The sequence below is a fragment of the Coregonus lavaretus genome, assembly GCF_964263955.1.
Source record: "Coregonus lavaretus genome assembly, contig: HAP1_SCAFFOLD_1958, whole genome shotgun sequence".
Classification (NCBI taxonomy): Eukaryota; Metazoa; Chordata; class Actinopteri; order Salmoniformes; family Salmonidae; genus Coregonus; species Coregonus lavaretus.
Window position 1 is genome coordinate 75,001 of NW_028164318.1, and position 8,010 is coordinate 83,010.

Consider the following 8,010-nt stretch of genomic DNA (forward strand, 5'->3'; position numbering starts at 1 on the left):
GTACAGTGTGTGTGTGTGTGTGTATGTGTGTGTGTTTGTCTGTGTCTGTACAGTGTGTGTGTGTATGTGTCTGTGTGTGTTTGTCTGTGTATGTACAGTGTGTGTGTGTACACTCCCTTTCTGTAATCTCAGTATTGTGATATTTTAATGTAATAAATCATAGTGACAGGTACCACTGAGCTGAGACCCATCACAGACTGACTCTCTCTCTCTCTCTCTGGGCTTAAAATAAAACTCTATTGTTTCTCCATTTTTCATTTTCAATATCTTATTCCCCCTCTCCCTAGTCCATCAACAGTCCTCCCCCTCTCCCTAGTCCATCAATAGTCCTCCCCCTCTCCCTAGTCCATCGACAGTCCTCCCCCTCTCCCTAGTCCATCGACAGTCTCCCCCTCTCCCTTGTCCATCAACAGTCCTCTCCCTAGTCCATCAACAGTCCTCCCCCTCTCCCTAGTCCATCAACAGTCCTCCCCCTCTCCCTAGTCCATCAACAGTCTCCCACTCTCCCTAGTCCATCGACAGTCTCCCCCTCTCCCTAGTCCATCAACAGTCCTCCCCCTCTCCCTAGTCCATCGACAGTCCTCCCCCTCTCCCTAGTCCATCAACAGTCCTCCCCCTCTCCCTAGTCCATCGACAGTCTCCCCCTCTCCCTAGTCCATCGACAGTCCTCCTCCTCTCCCTAGTCCATCAACAGTCCTCCCCCTCTCCCTAGTCCATCAACAGTCCTCCCCCTCTCCCTAGCCCATCGACAGTCCTCCCCCTCTCCCTAGTCCATCGACAGTCTCCCCCTCTCTCTAGTCCATCGACAGTCCTCCCCCTCTCCCTAGTCCATCAACAGTCTTTCCCCTCCCTCTATTCCACTGGCAGTCTCTCATGAACATGCCTGGGCTTCACATTCCAACATCTATGAGGATGGGGAAGACAAAGTGGTTGGAAGCAAGATTACAGTAAAAGCAATTTTGAGAATAATAGTCTAGATCAGCAAAAAACAAAAACAAAAATATCTTGCTTGACTTCTTTCCTGCTGTTGGACAAGTGTTTGACTGTTGTTGTTTTGATGCACCACCATTTTCAACCAGTAGAGGGCACTGTCACTGTAACATTAGTGAATGGAGTTCTGGTATGGTACACCTACCATACCTGTCTATTACACCTTTATTGTGATGAGAAGTCATTGTCACAGTCATTTTCTATGAACAATCACTCAATTTGCAGTTCCACATGATTGCAAAGAAAATAGCCCATTCACCATGATTGCATGATCAATATTCATATTTGTTAAACTGCAGAAAAACAAGTAAAAACGAATGTCGAGATTCATGACAGCGCGAGCCTCAGCATTCTCCATCCCCTCATCAATTCCTCTTTGTCCTAATGTTTTTTGCTGCGGCACCCTCCGTTCTGTCATGGCTCTGGTAAACAACTCTGTGACAGTTCCATTGAGAGCAGACAATTGGTTCATTACTGAGAACCACAACAGATAACTGTAGATGGCAGAGTGGAGTGTTCCATGGTCAGTCACTATTTCATTTCATTTTCTGAGTCGGGCTGTCATTACTCTCTCTCTCTCTCCCTGTTTTTTTTCATTCAGTCATTCTTTCCCTCTGTCTTTCACTCTCTGCTTTGATATGTCAGTTTGTGTGTGTGTGTGTTTCTGTCCCCTGCAGGCCTTCAGGGCAGACTCCACACTGTCCTCTGACAGCCTCATTTGCATACTCATAAATCATTCACCGCTGACACCCGGTACTCAGAGACACACACACCACAGTCCCAGCTCTTCTGTGTGTGTGGAAAGGGTTGCGGTTGTCAAGGTGCGGTTGAGTAAGAGGAGCAGGCTTATACAGAAGCATCACCATTCAGCCAGTCACCATTCAGTCAGTCACCAGTCACCATTCAGTCAGTCACCAGTCACCATTCAGCCAGTCACCAGTCACCATTCAGTCAGTCACCAGTCACCAGTCACCATTCAGTCAGTCACCAGTCACCATTCAGTCAGTCACCAGTCACCAGTCTAATATCTGGCAGTGGAAAGCCTTGCTGTCGCTGGCCAGGCTTATGGTGGCTCTAAGAGGCACTTGAGTGGAATGAGAGAATGAGATAGGTTTATTTGTGTGTAGTAAACTCACTGAATCTGAAGAAGAACACACACTTGTGTAAGAGCTGACACACACACACACACACACCTCAATAGACTGGAAACAACAACAACATGGAGGATTACACATGCACAAGTGATATCAAAACCTGGCATGTAGAAAGGTCACAGGTCACCAGTGGGGTCAAAAGCCAATGGTCGACATCAGGCTTTGAACAGGAGCAGGTGGCTTTATTGTTGACCTTTCAGACCCTGATTGTGTCCCAAATCGAACCCTATCCCCTTTACAGTGCACTACTTTTGACCAGGCCCTGGAGGAAAGTAGTGCACTATAAAGAGAATAGGGTGTCATTTGGGACTCACACCTAACTGTTGTCCTCTGTGTGTCCAGCAGCCCTGACCCAGCCTGGTTGTTTTCACTGGACCCAGTCTAGCATGGCCAGGCTTAATCTGTTTCTCTCCAAACACTGGCTGACTTCAATTACTTATTTCATATTTCATATTTCACAGCAACTGTGTGGCCCAGTAGAGAACTGAGTACGAATGAATGAATGAGTAGAAACACACACAAACAATTATCTATTACATCCTGACACGTTATGGGGTGTGTTGAGGCATTTATGCATCGTGTATAAGCCTGCATCAGTTATAATTGATAAAGCAATAATGACATTACGCCTACTGTAACATTGCTTCAATGGATGTTATTTGCCTAATACCTGCACACTACCCCCTAACCAAACATAGGAAACAATGTTGTATCCACGAGGCGAGAATTATAAGCGATTGCGGGCTCAAGTAGGCTTTGACCCCACCGTGGCCTCTGACAACCATATTCAGAGATTTAGCTCATAGAAATGGTGACAGTCGGTCTTACATCCAGGTTGGATTTTCATATAGCATATTCATTTCCTCGACATAAAACTCGAACAGATTACAATGTAGCCCTAGCCTACAACTTTCCAGATTATTCTGGAATTGTACAGCATTGGACGCACAGCTGCGCTTTCATTTCGAACTTCGAACAAAGCTGTTCGCGGGGCGTCCAGTGGTTCTTTCTTGTCTCGAGTGAAAAGAAGAAGAGATGGTGGAGGGCTATATTGGTTTTCTCCGACTTTCACGATAGTTTGCAGAGTCTCTCCCCGTTTTATGAGTAAACTGATACGTACAGGCTCGGTCTATTGTATTGTGGGAGAGAGAGCGAGGGAGGGGGAGGAGAGAGAGAAAATACTCCATCCCTCTTTTTATTGGGCGCTGCCAGTGTTGTTTTTCTCCGGCTTTCTCGAAAGTTTGCAGAGTCTCTCCCCGTCTTGTGTGTAAACTGATACGTACAGGCTCTGTGTATTTTTTTGGGAGAGAGCGAGAGGGGGAGGAGAGAGAACATACTCCATCCCTCTTTTTCTTGGGCACTGTACCGCGGGCGCGTACAGTTTCTTGCCAATTCATGAGGGCGGACAAAATCCAAAGGTGTGTTCGTGTTTGAATCTGAAACACATCTGAATTCATTCTGTGATTACGTTTTTTGGCGTGAAGAATAATCGCTTGTCGTGGGGAAAGTGTCAAACTTCCATATCGTCTCATATTTCTCGGAATTTACAGCGTCTTTGCTCGCTCTCTCCCTTCGGCGTCTCACAATGTTTTATCTCCTGGGGAAGATCTGAACTTTCTACGGACGGTGACAACGTTGACAATAGGACTTCGTTTGGGTTTTGTTTGTAAAAAGAGAGGAGACGAACCGATTTGGACAGCGAGTTCGTGTTCAACTACCATTCCTGAGGTAAGCGACCGATCATGGCTGTGTATTTTCACTTTTCAGCGGCTGAGTTTGGTTAAGAATGATGTTAAGAAATCGACACAGATTGTTGGTCTGGTTCGATGACATTGGGATAACAACGAGCCACCATATGCTTGGTAGAAACGTATTGTGTCCTTACAACTGGGGAGTGAGTCAAGAAAAGAGCATAGAAGGCTACAGTGTAGTGTTAATTTTGTAATACATCTAGCGCGTGAGTTCCAACCCTAATCAATGGAACAAACCTCAGAGTTGATCGTTGACCAGGCACGCGGCTACAATGTTGCGTGGCAATGATACAGTAGGCTACTGTTGCACGGTTCGGATGGAAACGTAGTTAAGTAGATGCGTTTCCTATGTGTATTGTAGTGGGCTGTTATCATGAAAACGACTGAATGATTTTCAAACATTGACCTCGGCGTTTGAGAGCTCTTCAAAACAGGCCAACAATTTGCATTTCACTCTTTGGGAGTTGTGCTCAACAGATTTGTGAAACGAGAAGGCTTTTACTCCATAGCCTACCTACTGGGGATCCTAATAAAATACCGACCTACAGCATCTCATCCTACAGACTGAGACTTCAGGAGAAACTACTCTCCAGGCAACATGTATGTATTCAGCCATGTTGGCTGTAGGCTAATGTGTTACCTGGGCTCTCAGTGCCTGGCTTGGACCGATATGGATTTCCCAGTGCTCTGGGGAGCACTTCCACCATTGCATCTGTCAACTGAACACATGCATTAAGGTATAATAAAGGCTACAATTGAAGCCTGCATGTCATTGTCAATGGACATACATTGGCTACTTGAATAGCCATTCTAACAGGTAGGTGACTTGTAAGAGCACTGTCCAATCTCATTCCCATATCCCATCTAATGCTGAATTAAGCTTTGGGCTTTGAACCCCATGTAGAGAAAGCAGAGCCAGTCACTCCACATGCTGTAGTGGTTCAGACCCAGAACAGGAAGAGCCCCTGCCCCCTCAAGGTCAAAGGGAGAGGGCCAAATACCGAGGGAGCGTTTTCCCCTCCTCGCTCTCTCTCTCTCTCTGTGTGTGTCCGGGACTGACCATGAGTAATGGGCCTGTTTGTCATTCATTCGTTCATGCAGAACATGGACACAGTATACACTGACACTATTGATTCATGTTTCCTGCACAAACCCAAGTGTGTGTACACTGTCCGTAACCCTCTGTCCCTAGAACGGAACAGGCCCCCTCCCTTCTGTAGTCACTGGACCTGCCTTGTTGAGAGTCCACATTGTATGTTTGCTTTCTCTCCCTCTCTCTCTCTTCTCCTCTCTCCTCCTCTCTCCTCCAACCCTTCTCCTCTCCTCCATCCCTTCTCCTCTCCTCCATCCCTTCTCCACCATCCCTTCTCCTCTCTCCTCCATCCCCCATAAAGAGTCATCTCTGTCATAAGAGACTGTATACGTTTGTTTCACCCCCATCGTAGAGATTAACGTTAAATGAACATTTCCATTATTGAAGAGCCAGATTTTGGGATCTCTCTCTGTGTGTGGGTGTGTGTGTGTGGAGAGAATATTGAATGGTCTCCCCAAACACAACCATCTGTTTACTGGACACCCACACAGAGCCAGGTTACCTTCCACCACGTCCGTGCATCTCACAGACACACACACACACACATACTGAAAGTGTCGTGTGTTGATTTTCCTTGCCTGTGGGCTCAAATCACTGCAACAACGTTCCCTCTTCAAAAACTCCCTGTCATTTGTGAAAACACGGCCATTGCTCCTAATGTTCAGGGAGACTAATAGCTCTCCACAAGTGTTAATTTGGGGCCATGTCTCTCGTCTGAAGAGGACCGTTTGGTAGACAAGTCAGAATAATGATTTGTCGAACAAAGACCAGTGTCTGTCTGCTTAAGAACGTGTGGGAGAGAAGAACACAATTGATGAAAACAACCCCAGTTTTTTATTTCTATAGATGGGTTGGTTGTTTAGCAACAAAACCGACGCGTGCTCAACTATGGGGCAAAACAGATGGGTTGGCTTAGATTGTTGACATGTAAACTATATTTCGGCTCCAATGTTTATTGAAAACATAAATACATTTGCACAATGAGCACTTGTTGTCTCTCATATACATAGTTAAAGTTGTTGGTTAGCTAGCTAGTGAATTTTAGCCATATTAGCATAGACATGAAATCAGTCAAAACACATCAAAACAAGACCGGGTATCAAGAACAAGATGAAGCACGCCACTTACGATTCCCCACATGGCAGCTTCTTGTCATTGTTGCTATCAATCTGGCCATCCAGAATCACAACAACACGCTGACTTCTGCCCCATGGAAGCGTGGGCACATGGTTTTCGTGACGACGTCAGCTAACCCATCTATTCATCATTTTGTATTTATTTATTTTTCTCTCCCACCATTCACTTTTCATTATAGTCACTTGCCACACTAATTTATCATATTCATCATATTACATTAAAGATATTTACTTTCTATTCATAGTACATTCACATACAATACCATGGTACTTACCTATGGAACAGCAAGAGGAACTGCCCCTCCCTATCTTCAGGCTCTGCTCAAACCCTACATCCCAACCCGAACACTCCATTCTGCCACCTCCGGTCTCATGGCCCTCCCACCCTTAAGGGAGGGCAGCTCCTGCCCAGTCCAAGCTCTTCTCTGTCCTGGCACCCCAATGGTGGAACCAGCTTCCCCCTGAAGCTAGCATAGCAGAGTCCCTGGCCATCTTCTGAAAACATCTGAAACCCTACCGCTTCGACAAGTATTTTAAATAATCCCACAGCACCCCTATCGTGAATTTACACTTGACTTTTTCCCCCGCTTACTAGCGCTTACTTTGATGATCGCTACTTTATTGAGGAAAATGTACTTACTATGACTGTGAAATGTGGTTGTCCCACCTAGCTATCTTAAGATGAATGAACTAACTGTAAGTCGCTCTGGATAAGAGCATCTGCTAAATGACTAAAATGTAAATGTAGATTTGGGTAAAGTGGGACAGTTAAGGACAGGTAGTTCCTACAGGTAGGTTTAGGTGAACAGCAGTGGTCTGAAAGGTAAAGGTTTAGTGCCGCTTGTACGTCCCGTGTGTGTAATGAAGCATTGGCTTTTTGTCCATTAGTGCCTGGCAGTGTGTGTAATCTGTACTTGGGCTTCAGAAGCTAGAGTCCGAAGGTTGTTTGCTGTGGAAACACAGGGCCGTGTCTGCATGCATGTGTGTACGTGACTCATCAGATCACTCAGCATGTTCATTCCCGGGTGTTTGCTCACCAAGTCAACCTGGGAAGGTCCATAGTCTCCCCACCTGACCGTTTCACTTTACATTTCCTTTAAAGTCCTGTACTTACTGTCAGTCCTCCTGGATGACACCAGATGCCTCATGTTATATTACTGTCAGTCCTCCTGGATGACACCAGATGCCTCACGTTATATTACTGTCAGTCCTCCTGGATGACACCAGATGCCTCATGTTATATTACTGTCAGTCCTCCTGGATAACGCCAGATGCCTCACGTTATATTACTGTCAGTCCTCCTGGATAACGCCAGATGCCTCACGTTATATTACTGTCAGTCCTCCTGGATGACACCAGATGCTTCACATTATATTGCTGTCAGTCCTCCTGGATGACACCAGATGCTTCAGGTTCTATTACTGTCAGTTCTCCTGGATAACGCCATATGCTTTATTGCTGTCAGTTCTCCTGGATGACACCAGATGCTTTATTACTGTCAGTCCTCCTTGATAACGCCAGATGCTTCATGTTCTGTTACCGTCAATTCTCCTGGATGACACCAGATGCTTTATTACTGTCAGTCCTCCTGGATGACACCAGATGCTTCATGTTCTATTACTGTCAGTCCTCCTGGATGACACCAGATGCTTCATGTATTATTGTCAGTCCACCTGGATGACACCAGATGCTTCATGTTCTGTTACTTTCAGTCCTCCTGGATGACACCAGATGCTTCATGTTATGTTACTGTCAGTCCTCCTGGATGACACCAGATGCTTCATGTTATGTTACTGTCAGTCCTCCTGGATGACACCAGATGCTTCATGTTATGTTACTGTCAGTCTTCCTGGATGACACCAGATGCTTCATGTTTTGCTGTGGAT

The 8,010-nt window shown here is 45.8% G+C and overlaps 1 protein-coding gene across 1 annotated transcript in view; it reads right to left on the reverse strand.

Moving 5' to 3' along the window:
- The window catches only part of LOC311117187 (ATP-binding cassette sub-family C member 9-like), a gene marked incomplete at its 3' end in the record, with an annotated part of 81,837 nt that extends 74,451 nt beyond the window's left edge, over nt 1–7,386 (reverse strand). Inside the window, exon 1 of the mRNA XM_084192167.1 lies at nt 6,400–7,386. The remainder of the gene's footprint in view (nt 1–6,399) is intronic.
- Between the last annotated feature and the right edge of the window lie 624 nt (nt 7,387–8,010).